The 12,546-nt window shown below is 45.4% G+C and overlaps 1 protein-coding gene and 1 long non-coding RNA gene across 5 annotated transcripts in view; one reads left to right on the top strand and one right to left on the bottom strand.

Moving 5' to 3' along the window:
• Positions 1–1,751: 1,751 nt before the first annotated feature.
• Positions 1,752–3,346, bottom strand: LOC118326766. 2 transcript variants are annotated; one of them, XR_004796657.1, is made up of 3 exons: positions 3,210–3,346; positions 2,633–2,742; positions 1,752–2,543 (listed from the first exon to the last, which is right to left on the bottom strand). It is a non-coding gene; the product is annotated as an uncharacterized LOC118326766 (long non-coding RNA). The 2 variants fall into 2 exon arrangements; XR_004796658.1 differs by having other exon boundaries at positions 1,752–2,563.
• tnrc6c2 (trinucleotide repeat containing adaptor 6C2) overlaps positions 3,285–12,546 on the top strand; it is a 50,810-nt gene continuing 41,548 nt past the window's right edge. For all 3 annotated transcript variants that reach the window (XM_035659839.1, XM_035659840.1, XM_035659841.1), the window contains exon 1: positions 3,285–3,419. The gene's annotated coding sequence lies outside the window, so the exon portion shown is untranslated. The remainder of the gene's footprint in view (positions 3,420–12,546) is intronic.

Consider the following 12,546-nt stretch of genomic DNA (forward strand, 5'->3'; position numbering starts at 1 on the left):
GAGTCTGGCATTCTCCAGCGGCAGGCTTGAAATGAAAACCTTATGCGGAACGCGGCTCATGATTGGACTGGAATTAAAACAAAAGGCAGAAGAGCACACTGAAAAAACAAATGGAGAGAGGAGAAAAGGCGAATGGCGAGAGCAGGAGAAGGATAAGTGTATTGTTGGAGTGGGGAAGGAGTGAGCAATTGCCTCCGCTGCAGTCCTACAGCTTGTGTCAGGGCTGTTTCTTATCAGGATGTCAGACGGACCTTTCCCATTGGCTTGCTTCTGTCAGCAGTCTGCTTAAATGTGAAAGCAATTGGGGAAATTGGTGGAGTCAAAGAAACATCTCAGAGACACCCATAAGAATAGCTGTAATGAAGGAAGGATGTGCACACAAAGACACACATATACACCTATGTAATCTCACCTTTGATGGCTAAGATCATGTCGAACCACTATTGTTATTTCAAGTCTTAGCTGTCCTTTTTTTGGTGCATAAAATTTCATCTTCATCTGTGATAACTCATGTGAGTCTACATGAAGGAAGCTAAAAGTAATTTAGGTACAATCGATGTTTTGAGTGGGCAAATTCAATTAACTCTGAGACTAAATGTTTACACAGAAACACAATTTATTTAGGTGACATGAATGAACATCAAATCCCTGCATACAGTTTAATAGTCTGTGATCTACAATGAACTACATATCCCTTAAGGCATTTCTGAAGGCATTCCTCTCTGCTCTCACCTCTCTTAACCCTGAGTGTGGAACATCTGCTTTCTCCATTCAGTTGGCGCTTGCTATTTTAATAGCTCTGGGCATCTTGCCTTGAAAAGGATAAAAAAAAAAAAAACAACGTTTGGCCGGGGGGCCCCTGGCTTTCTCATTAGCAGTCTCTCCCAGTGATGCATAGGAGACCAGAGCTTTGCTGAGAGAGTTCTCACTGGTCAGCCTTCCCCTTTGTGGACTGCAGCCTTGACCTGTTCCCACCTCACTGTGTGTGTGTGTGTTTGCATGGAGCGGTCATTTCCATGAGAAAGGAGTGCAAAGAATGGACAGGGGCCGCATTTTCTTTTTTCTGAGACGGCTGCAGACGCAGTTCAGGGGGCATAAGGGTGACCTCATCCATCATGTTGAGAATAGCCTGGAATTATCGCCCCATGTTTCTGGGCATCATGTGATCAAGAGATTCTTGACAAAGGTCATCCTGGGTAGAGAAACTTGGAGTGGGGCCTTTAACAGACATTTGAGTCTGCTAAATAAAGTTCATGATACAAGTTCCAAATTGCTTGTAGACTTTTACGTCTCATCCATTTCTGTGCCCTTTTGCTTTAGTTCGGTCATGAGTCACATGAAGTATGGTATCTTATTTCTACACTATAAAGTATTATGTAAATGTGTCACTTTACCATTGGTGAAAAGTAACTAAGTACATTTATTTATTGTACTTAGTTTTTATTTTGAGGTACCTGCACTTAACTTGAGTATTTCCATTTTCATTTTCTACTTTCTACTTCTACTTCACAACATTTCACTGGAAAATATTTAACATTTACTACCTTACTACCAGATGTAGTTACTAGTTACTTCGAAGGTCAAGATTTTACATACACAGCATATCACCAGCGTACATTAAAATCCACAACAATTCAAAATAGTCCAAAAAAGTGCTTAACTCCAACCACATACAATATTAAAATGGGTCTTGCATGTTGATACATCAGTAATATTTTAACATGAGGGCAAATTAAAAGTGTTTAAAGCAGTAAAATTATGAATGCAGACATTTTACTTGTAATGAAGTACACCAAAGTATTGCCACTTTCACTTAAAGCTGCAGTAACACATTAACTCATTTATTTTTTGACCAATCGGGGGCAGTGCAGCAAACTGTAAACACAACATTGCCTGATGTGTCTGAAAAGGATGCTGATGAGAGAGCTGAGAATGGATCACAACAATAAAGTTGCAAATCACAAAACCCCAACAACAAGTTAAAAGAAGCTAAATAGCTGTGTAGAGCTGAGGGGAAGCAGGAATAATTCTCAGTGCATTTGTCACCACAAGCAACACCTTTAATATTACACGTAGTTATTTGATCCATTGTTTATATCGTAGGCTATAATGATTAGAGCTGTTTTAAGAACAGGTTCTAAATACTGTCTCTGTACTGTCAAAAGTACACAATATGTAATGTATTTAATAAACAGTGGCATTACACTTGGCATTTAACTGTGGTAAATGTAAGTGCTACTTTTGAGCACAATGCTCCTACAACAGTACACTGTGGTTTATTTTTTGCTGTCTTTACAATATCACCCGCACAAAATCTATAACAGCGTCACATTTGTTTCCTTTTTAAGCGCACTGTATTAGCTGCATGCTTCAGCAATTGCCTCGGAAATATGAGCTGTCCATCCTCTGTGGGCGCCTGGAAGTTTGGAGAGCGGGGAGGGGGCGGGCCGGAGGGCGGAGGGCGGCGGGCGGAGTTAGCTATCTGGCGCTTTGGTTGGTCGGGGGTGACGTATCTGGAGCCACTTCCTGGCCTGTCTCGCTCGCTGGGAGGAGGAGAGGGAGACTGCAGTGTTGTTAGTTTGAACAAAATGGCTGCGAGACCACTGTCAACGAGAGCTCACTGAACGCCTACCATGACTGTCCGCTCCGCTGTCTGGATCCACACAGAATGTATTTCCCCGGAGTCGTTTCTCACTTTGCATTCGCGGTAGCCAGCCCGTCGCTAGTCGTCCAGCTGGCGACCTAAACAAACAAACAAACAAACAACCAAATTTCATAACAATCAATACATAAAAATTTTTTGACTTAAATACATAGTTGCTGGCTGATCTGGCCGTCGCGGCTCCATATACGCGGGGACCTCCGGCTGAATTTTATTTTTCTGCAACGAAAAAGCCTCCGCCGAACTTTCTCTGTGCTACAGAACCTCGCCAACTCGCGGACGAGACAACGGCCAACCCGCCGACGTACTACATAATTTACTGAAATCATATTTCGTGTTTTGTGTTTTTGTTTTGTTCGTTAGCTTGGCCTGCTTCGTTCCCCCCCCCCCCCCCCCCCCCTCCAATTATATCGTGACGTTTTTGACAAACTGTTTTTCCTGCGAGAATAATTTCAAGACTATGTTTCTTACTTCTTACATTTTTTTTGCTCAAAGCATCATTGCCGTACTTGCTGTGTGTATATCTGGCTGAGTGGCCGTTGTTTACCTCGGTATCCTGTCACCAAGCTGCTTCAGCAGCAGTCGGCTTATCTGCCAAGTCTGACTTTAAATCGCGACTGAATCCTCTCTGCTCCATCTCTCTTTTACGGGTAACTTTAAAAAAAAAAAAGACATCGGAAGAATGCTTTTCTGCATATTTTTCTCTGCCGTGCACCGACTCTTCACTGAAAGCTGCCAAAGCTGTGGTTAACGCGAGGTGAGTACCGTCTCCTCCACTGTGATGAACTGCTCAATGTCATTGCTGATCCCTGTTTTGAAAATCAAAGTCGCACCGGGGTGGAGGTAAAGGGGACAGAAGCTGGCTGTAATGTCAAGATTAAAATGAGCACAATGACTAACTGCACTGCAATTTTCATTTGTCAGGACATTTACTCATGTTTGATATTCAGTTACAACTACAGGCTTGGTGCTGCAGAAAGCAACGTGCAAGTGCCACAGAATTAAAACACCCATTGACAAGTATGTGTGCTTATTTGTGGCGCCACACATCTTAACAGTATTCATGTTGTGTGACCTCAGAAATCATTTTAAAGGGAGACACATTGTTCTTTCTAGTGGCCACCCCAATACCCAGAGGGTTTCTTAAAGGGTGTCCCCCCCCCCCCCNNGGGCCCCCCCCCCCCTGCATTAATGAATAATAGTGTCTTATGTGATGTTGAATCGATGACTGACTGATCAGAGGTTATTCTCTCACATGCTGCTTTTCAGTATTCACACATTTGGTTGGCTGCGTGTTTATCTGAAGGGGCTTGACGTGAAAATGTTGGGAACTTTTGTGTTATATCATCGCTCTTTCATGATTGGCTGAGCGGTCTGGAACACACTCTGTACATGTGAGCGTGTAATGTGATGGTTTCTTGAACTGACCGAGAGAACTGCCTTCGCTTTTCTCACTGATTTTAGCTATTAGAAGGCGATGGTGTGCTCATAGGCTCACGCAGTACTATCTGTAGGTTGATCATAGACAGAGTAGAAGCGTATGATGACAGCACGACTGAGAGGATGTTTTGTTTTGTGCCTGCACATTGCAGCTGCAGTGTTTTCCCAATGTGACACAGGCACATTCTTGCATTTCCCCCCCCCGCCTCGATTGCTCCGTTGTCACTCCTCTTTAGTTTTCTGCTTCATCCGGTGGCCGTATCACACCGTGTATCTCGCACACGATTGTACATTCCTCTACATTAATTCCAAGTGCATTATTAAACATAGCTGTCCTGTCTCTCTTCCCTCCTTTCCTCCACCCCCCCCGGCTCAGGGAGAAAGCCGGGGATCCTGATTGAACTGTCGCCTTCCATTGCATCCCCCCTTCCTGCATCCTGTCCCCAGGCGCTGGAGTATAGCTTTTAATATCTCCTCCGCGTGTCTTAATTGAAGTACATAATTTCCCGTTCAATTTCAAACCGCCCCCCCCCCCCGACATCTCTGTCACAACTGTCTTATCTGTATCGTCGCACACCAGTGAGGTGATGAAATGAAAAATGCGCGTGAGCGGCAGTGGCACACATGTACACACGTGTACATTTGCAGTCGGATGGGGGAGACTGATGGGGGAGACTGCTGGGGGAGACTGCTGGGGCGTTTGTTCACGCGTACATAGACGTTTGCGTGCATGCCGTGGCGCCCGTTTGTGCGTCTTGCGTGTTATGTCTCGGAATGTAAGAGGATCGTCGCAGATGTTGTGTGTTTTGTGTCCGAATCAGCCAGTGTACACACACACACACACACACACACACGTGGGAATGCTTGTTGTTTTTGCCGTGGGAGTGTGTGACCATTTATGTCAAGCTCAAAGCCCTGGCAGTCGGTTAATGCCCTGCTGTTGTTAATCAGGTCGCGAGCTGCCTCCTAGACACCCAGCTGACTCGCAGACACACACACACACACACAACACACACACAACACACACACACACAGAGCCCTGTTCTTACCCAGGGTCAAGGGTCCTCCCATATGCACGCCCATCTTTCCAAAAGGCTGAAGAGCACGCAGTGAGGGGGTGGCTGTGAAAAGATGTTGCAGGGGCCCTCTGGTGTGTATGTAAAACGAGTGAATAGGGAGAAAAGAAAGACCTAAAGCCTGGTAAGAAGGAGGAAGGGAGTCTGCTCGTTTTCTTAAATACCTTACAGTCAGGCTCACCCTTCCCAGACACTGCTGCTGTAGCACCGTAGCTACCACGACAGCCAAAGCAGGTGGCTAATCTGGAGCGTATGTATGACCAGCACTGGGGTCAGCCCCAAGACAAGACATGTTGTGTTGCAATCAAGATGTCAGCACTCACCTTCTCACAATTCTTTAGTCTTTGGAGTAGTATAGAAGTCTTTTTTTGTTGTTTTTAATTCTTCCCAAATTGAGAAATCCAGTCTCTCGCTCGGGCCCAGACTCAGTGAATTATATTACTACTTTTGCCATTTTGGCAGCGCACTAGCAGGAAACCCATAACCCATGTTGGCTCTGGATCCAACCAGGCTGTAGGCTGTTGGCATCTAGACATTGTTTTGATTAGAGTGTATTGTAACAAAGCCGTGAGGGCAAACCCTGGCAGTAACTCCATCTGCAGTCGCTTATCACTGAATTGGCAGGGTCATTTTCGTCAAAGGAAAACCAAAGCTTGCTTTCCCTCGTCTGACCCTTCACAGGCAAAACAAGAACGCCAGCGCAGTCCTCAGCTTGCTATCATTAGCCTGGTTTCTACTACAGGACCAAATGTAATTGAATGAGCCTGCTTGTCCTATGTCACTTTATACCCCATACCCTGTTTCGGTTCTTTTGTTTTTTATTTTTTTATTTTTTACTTGCCCTGGAGATTTCAAATAAAAACTAAATTCTTTCCCTCGTCAGACATTTCATGTATGTCCCGGTAAAAGTGGCTTGTGTCGTCTATCCCTTTCCCCCGTTATTGACCGTAGCCCAGTCCAGACCGTGGTAGTTACTGAGCCTGTGATTATGAGGCTTTTCAAAACAACTGGCACCGTCCTGATAGATAACATGCTTAACACTGCCGCAGGGTGTTGCACCAGTAGGGAGGCGTTGACAGTAGAATCAGCTGGACTCAATTGGAGGCTGCCAAAAGCCATTATCGTCTTCCTCTGCTCTGTGGACAGCTATTTTGAAGTTGAGGGTGGCAGTATATTTGGTGTCGCCATTGTACTCAATGAGGAGTGCTTGTGTATTTCTGTGAGAGGGGGAGTGTGTGTTGACCGTAGTAGTGATATCACCCTGAAAACAAACCATATAAATCTGTCATTAACACTTCCAAGTGCCCAGACCGACTCTGACATTTACAGGTTTTTCTTCCGTGAGGGGTTTGTTTATCGTTTGTTTTGTGTCCGTGGGTTTTCTGGTTCCAGTCTGTCCATTTCTTTCATGTGACGTAACGTCTCAGGGATTACCGCTGATGTGACGGGGTCTACGCGCTTTATCCAGACCAGGGTTCACCGCAGGTCCGACACGGATCTGTGTCGGTGTGTTATGACAGTCATAATCTGATCTTGTAGTACTCTCAGCCTCAGATTCAACAGTTCAAGTGTGTAATCCGCATTCACCTTTTATCCAGGGAAATAATACGGCCGTTCTTCAGAGGATGGGATCGTTTGAGCCCCATGCTTGTGACCAGTATCCTCATGTATACGTATCTCTCGTGAAAGGATGAGTGCTTCGGGGGGAAGGGGTTAGCGGTCTTTTTAACCCCCTCCCTCTGATATAACTTGTGTGCCAAGGGAGGGGGGCGGGGCTTTAGGGGGCCCACCAGGGGTAAGCCAGGCCGCTATGGGGGAGGCAAAGCTGAAACCGGCGAGCTGCTGCCTGTGAGTCTTGGCAGCGGTCCACGGGAATGTTCAATGTTCGGAAGTTCGGTGGGGGCCTCCCTCCCTCCCTCTGCTCCATGTCGGCTAATTGGAGAGACGTGGAGAGGAGAAGGCCATCACCTAGAAGCAGACAGAGAACATGCAGCTCTTCCAACCTTTAGTGTCTCCTGCTGCAAACCAACATCAGACAACCTGCAGCCCCCAGTTAAGGCTTTGGAAATAACGCTAGCACCCATGCTGGGGCCATGGCTAGGGCTAGTTGGCTCGAAGTAATTTGTTTTGCTTGTGGTGACTGGCTTTCTAGTCGCTTAATATGCCAATTCAATGAACTTCAAGTGTTTACTTTTACAAGTGGTATAATTGATTGTGGAGAGCACATTGTTTTGACAGACTTTAGTTTTGATTAAGCAGAACTGCTGGAAATGATCAAGAAAATGTTTGTTGTGATGTTTGAGTTGAATTACGAAAAGAACACGCTTTGCGTAGCCTAATTCATATTAATTAAACCAAGTAAGCTGTTAACCCAACAAGTCATATTGTACTTTCTTTTAACTTTATGTTTTGACATTGAAATGACTGTGTGTGTGTACGTATTCTCAGTTTATTAAGAGCTATGTCATGAGCTGTAGATCTCAGGATGACAGATGCTCATTCGCAATACTTCAATGAAACCAGACGACCTCGTTTTTACTCTGCTGTAGATATAAACTTGGCCGCGCTACCTTTCAGTTTTCCCTTCACTCTTAAAGAGGTACAGTTACTTTTTCTACATCCCCATCATCCCCGCTGCAGCTCTACAGAGGAGGCTGTCACTTACATCCTTGTCTCTCTCTCTCTCTCTCTGTGTCTTCCTCTCTGTCCTCCTTACGTCAGAGCAGGATTTGTCCCCACCACTTTGCACAGCACTTGTTTTCTGTCTCTCTCTCAGGGTCTGTGTTATTAGCCAGAGAATTGTTGACTGACATTTTGTTTGTTTTTGTGTGTGTGTGTGTGTGTATACGCGGGGGCACTGTGTTAAGATGTCAAACACTTAAGACACTATATTGCCTTAATAACATCTTGACATCAACAGAAAGCCAAACGAATGCATTTTTTTAAAGAATAGTGGATCTTAATTAGGCAAGGAGTACATGGGAAACCTAACATCTTCACCATGTGTATATTTGTATTATGGGAGAAACAACAATGCTGTATTTATAAGACAACCAGTGATGTTTTGTAAGTTGGATAAATTAGGATTCCGACAAAGGAGGCTTTTGTAAAGGGGATTCACATGTCACCCCAGTAAAAATGTTCTCAGTAATAATGCAGCTTGAGTCAGCAAACAGTGGATGTGGCATAGGAAAGGTACTTTATCCGTTAAGTCTCATTATGTTCTATGGTGGAAGTGCATAGTTGGGTTTCTGACATGACTGCTCACAAAGAATACAAAACATTGAATCTGAACGTTTCCAGTTCACGCTGTGTGTATCTTCGAACTGTTACTGAGTCTAACCAATGCCACAGCAGTGTTGCTGCCAATCAGAAACAAATGCCATCTGTCGCCGTGGTTTAAAGCTTAATTAATGAATGCAGTCTACATTCAGAGGTGCTCAGTTTTGACCTCTGGCAAGAAGTTTGAGGCACTCCTGCTCATGGTTAATCATCAGGTCAGACATTGTATTAATGCTAACAGCACATCTTAACTCTCCAGACCTTTAGACAGGGAGTCACCTCACAGCCTCTAATGTGCCAGGCAGGCGCACAGATTAAAACAAATAAGCAAAATACGCGAGCATGTGCAGAAAATGCGCGACAGCATATTCTCATAAACACAAAGCAGTCGCAAGGAAACACAAACGCGTACACCGACACACTCCGCCTGACAGCTTCTTCTTGAATTCAATAAGCTTTGGCTGTGGTGCTGGCAGGGAGCAGGCCTGCTTGGTCTTGTGCATTGTGCTGTTTTCCTATTTAATGAGCTGCCATCGTGTTTAAAGTTTCATATCGACTTGGCAGAGGAAGCAGCCAAGACACTGAGAGCTAATTTTCTGGAGGCAAACCTCAAAGCTGTTATTTATAGCGCAGGTCTGACTCTCTCACTATCCAATTCTTTGACTTTCTTTCTCTGCCTTGTGTCCCCCCCGCGTCGGCGCTCTCCACCCACCCGTTCGCCCCCAGTCGGTCCCCCGTCTGCCGATTCCAACAACCAGGAATATTTCTGCCACAGTTCATTGAGCAAGTCCTGTCTAGTAACAATAAAGTGTGCTGTATATTTTCACAAGCCGCTCTCTCCACCTGCTGAAGGCAAAGCTGGTATGCACAGAATGCTTAGAAACGGAGCGACCAGCGAGACTGTTAGTGTAACCGAGGGATGGAAACACCCAGCAACAACAACATTGTTATTACTGCTTATCAGCTGTGGAATTTACAGGCTTGTTTTCCCCAAGCTGTTCAGGTCGAGTAAACACACATTTCACGCCCACACACATTTATGGCGAGCAGTTGAGGTCTGTAGCAGCAGCAGCAGGTTTTGAGGAACGATTCTCCAGGTAAGGGCTGTCCATGACAGTGTTCCCGTTCATGTAATAAGGCTCAGGAGAGCCCTGTGGGTTCTCCAACGCCACAGGAATGGGTGGCTGGCTGAGTGGTAATGTTGGTGGAGAGTGGATTTACCACATTCTGTGGCCATGATCTGACCATATTAGTTTTGTTTTTCAGAGGGAAAAAAAAAAAGTCTCCTCTCCGTTTCTCCCCCCTCCCTCGTGCCCCCCTCCCTTTGTGATCATCAGTGTTGTGTCTGCGGTTTATCTGACAGTCGTTCACAACACGTGAAGCTGCATTTTTTTTCCTCGCATGCTCTTTCCCTTTTTAGAGCTTCTCTTGGTTTCAGTGTCTCCCCTCCCTTTGTCTTCCTCCCCCTTCCCCTTATTCTATTTTTCTATCACCCTTGCTGCCCCCCCCCCCGCTCGTTTTTCTCCCTGCATCGTTCTCTAGATCTAGTGATCAAGGTGCGTGGATATTTAGGTGCCTCTTTCCCCCCCCCTTCCTCGTCTCCCTGTCTCTCCTTGTCTGCCAGCCTCAATACTGCTGCGTTCAGTTTTTTTTTCCAACTCCTCCATTTCTCTCCAGCGAGGATTCTTTCAGTCTTTTCCCTCTTCCAGCTCTCTTCTCTTTCTCCGTGCCCTGTCTGGTTCTCCGGCGGCTGTCGTTCTTAATTGGTGTTTCTCTGCGTCTGCTTTCATCCTCCGCCTGTTTTTTTCCCTTCCTCTCATCCCCCCCCCATCCTCATCTCTCCTTCTCCTCCCACCTCCCTCTCCATCCCTGGTGGAAAAAGACAGGCATCAGACAGGCTGCCTCCTGCCTCTGTACATCAGGCTTCCCTGTGTGTGTGTGTGTGTGTGTGTGTGTGTCTGTGTCTGTGTGACTGGATTTGTGTGTGTTGTGAGTTTCTAGCCCCTTCATTCCTGTACAGTGTGTTCTTGTTGTCATGCCTCCTTCTCTATAGCTTAGCCCTAATAGTCCCAGGATATAGAACTGTTTGGTGCAGCACAGGAAGAGGGGATACTGCCTCGCTTTCCTCGCAATTTCTTCTCAATTTCCCAGTGGCCCAAGTTTTCTGAGACTTTGGATGTTTTCCTTCTCAACTCTGTATTCTTAAGAAAAGCCACCGTAGTCAGTGTAGGATCACAGAATAGGTTGAGGTTTAAGATGAAAAGGAAGGAAAAAGTTTGGCACTCGTGTGTTGTATTTCTTGTAGAAATGCTTTATTAATGTCAGGGAGTGTTGGCTCCAAAGACCCTGGCTTGTCGGTGTGTCTGTTGAGATGCATGTTGTTTTACTGATACTTGGATGAAAATATTTAAATATCGATGCATCCAATACAAAGTGAAGTCCATGCTTAACCTGCCTTAGCTAGAGCTGGGCGGGAAGGGGCAGCTAGCCTTGCATGTATGTGTGTATTTAATGTAGAACTAGAAGAAGCGACATTGTGTTTTAACAAGCTGTTAGCCTGCGCGTTGAAGCTATTTTTCGACCGACCAGCAGACTGAAAGCACCTGCCAGCTTTGCACACAACTTTGGACAATACACAGCCGCCTCTAAGACATATTGGTGAACAGCTTGCTAGCTTACATGTGATGAAAACAATTTTGCATTAGCTGGGAAGCATTATTACTTTTTACTTTTTCTCGAGGCTAGCTGTTGGTCGTTGTTTTTAAGGGCAAGAGTTAAATTATTACTGGTTCAGTTACTGGCTACATTATGTTAGCTAAGGCGATCTAAGCCCCTTAAATATATAAGAGTAGACTAAATGACACACTGTCCGTGTAGGTCAGAAAACTCAAAACAGGACACATTTTTCCTAATTGCAGTGTCATACTGCCAGCGAGGTTAAACCTGATGCTGAAAGGCAGCACAGAGACACCCCAGGGTCAGTGCTGAGGAGGTGCTGGTGTCAGCAGTACTGAGAGAGAGAGAGACAAGGAGCGGCAGGTAAGTATATATGTGGGAGCAATGGAGGTCAGGAGGGAAGCTAACTTTGGCCTTGACTACGTCAGCTCAAAAGACAACTGTCCGCTCTCTCATATTTCACATAACTGTTTTTCTACCAGGCTGCCTCCAATGTTTCAGTAAAATAAAAAACAACAACCCTTTAACTATGAGCTCGATTCATATGAGTGTTTGACACATATGAAATTAGAGAGATAATGCATGTTGCTGTGCGGCTGTGCTGCTGTTGTAGTATTCGTACACCCTGTTCAGATTGTGACAACAGCCGTAGTAACCAGATAGGGTAGATCCTCTATCATCTGCGGGGTTACTGGGGACGCCAACAGGATGACACGGTCAGCTATACTAGAGAGAGGCACTGTGACCAGCAACTGATGGGGGAAAGAAAAATATAAACACAGAGTTAATGGCAGAAGCCAGTTTCTTCCTTCATATATCCCCCATCTCCATCTAGATCTCCATCTCTGCTTGCATGCTGTCACTGTCTTCCAGCCCTTCATCCTCTGTTATAGTCGTATCATAGTGTTGAACAGGTTTAGGTACGGGCATTTGGTATCTGTGTGCTACCATCATGCTAGATGACTGGGGAGAGGATTGACAGGCTCAAATACCGGAAGAGAATGACAAAAAAACTACTGCATATAATTATCTGAACACACACACACACACACACAAACACACACATAATTTGAGGTCCTATTTATTACCTGAGGGCTGCTTTCCCCTAGCTGCTGAGATAGCACAATGACACACACACAGACTCCTCAGTATGAAAAATAGGACCGTGTGGATGTAAGACAGAAACAGAGAGAGAACAAGAGCGCAATGAAAGGAGGAGGAGGGAATGAGGAAGAGAAAATCCAGATGGAAGAGGAAAAAAGTAATGTAGGGATATCTCCTTTCTTTCATTCTTTCATTCTACCCTGCTGCCATGGCCACTAGTCTGGCAGTCTTCCCCAGGGTTTGGCTCTTAACTCACAACAGTGTTCAGTGTCTCTCTTCCTCCCTCCCTCTCTCTCTGTCTCTGTC

Source organism: Morone saxatilis, unplaced genomic scaffold (assembly GCF_004916995.1).
Source record: "Morone saxatilis isolate NCDOM2014 unplaced genomic scaffold, NCSU_SB_2.0 Contig17, whole genome shotgun sequence".
NCBI lineage: Eukaryota > Metazoa > Chordata > Actinopteri > Moronidae > Morone > Morone saxatilis.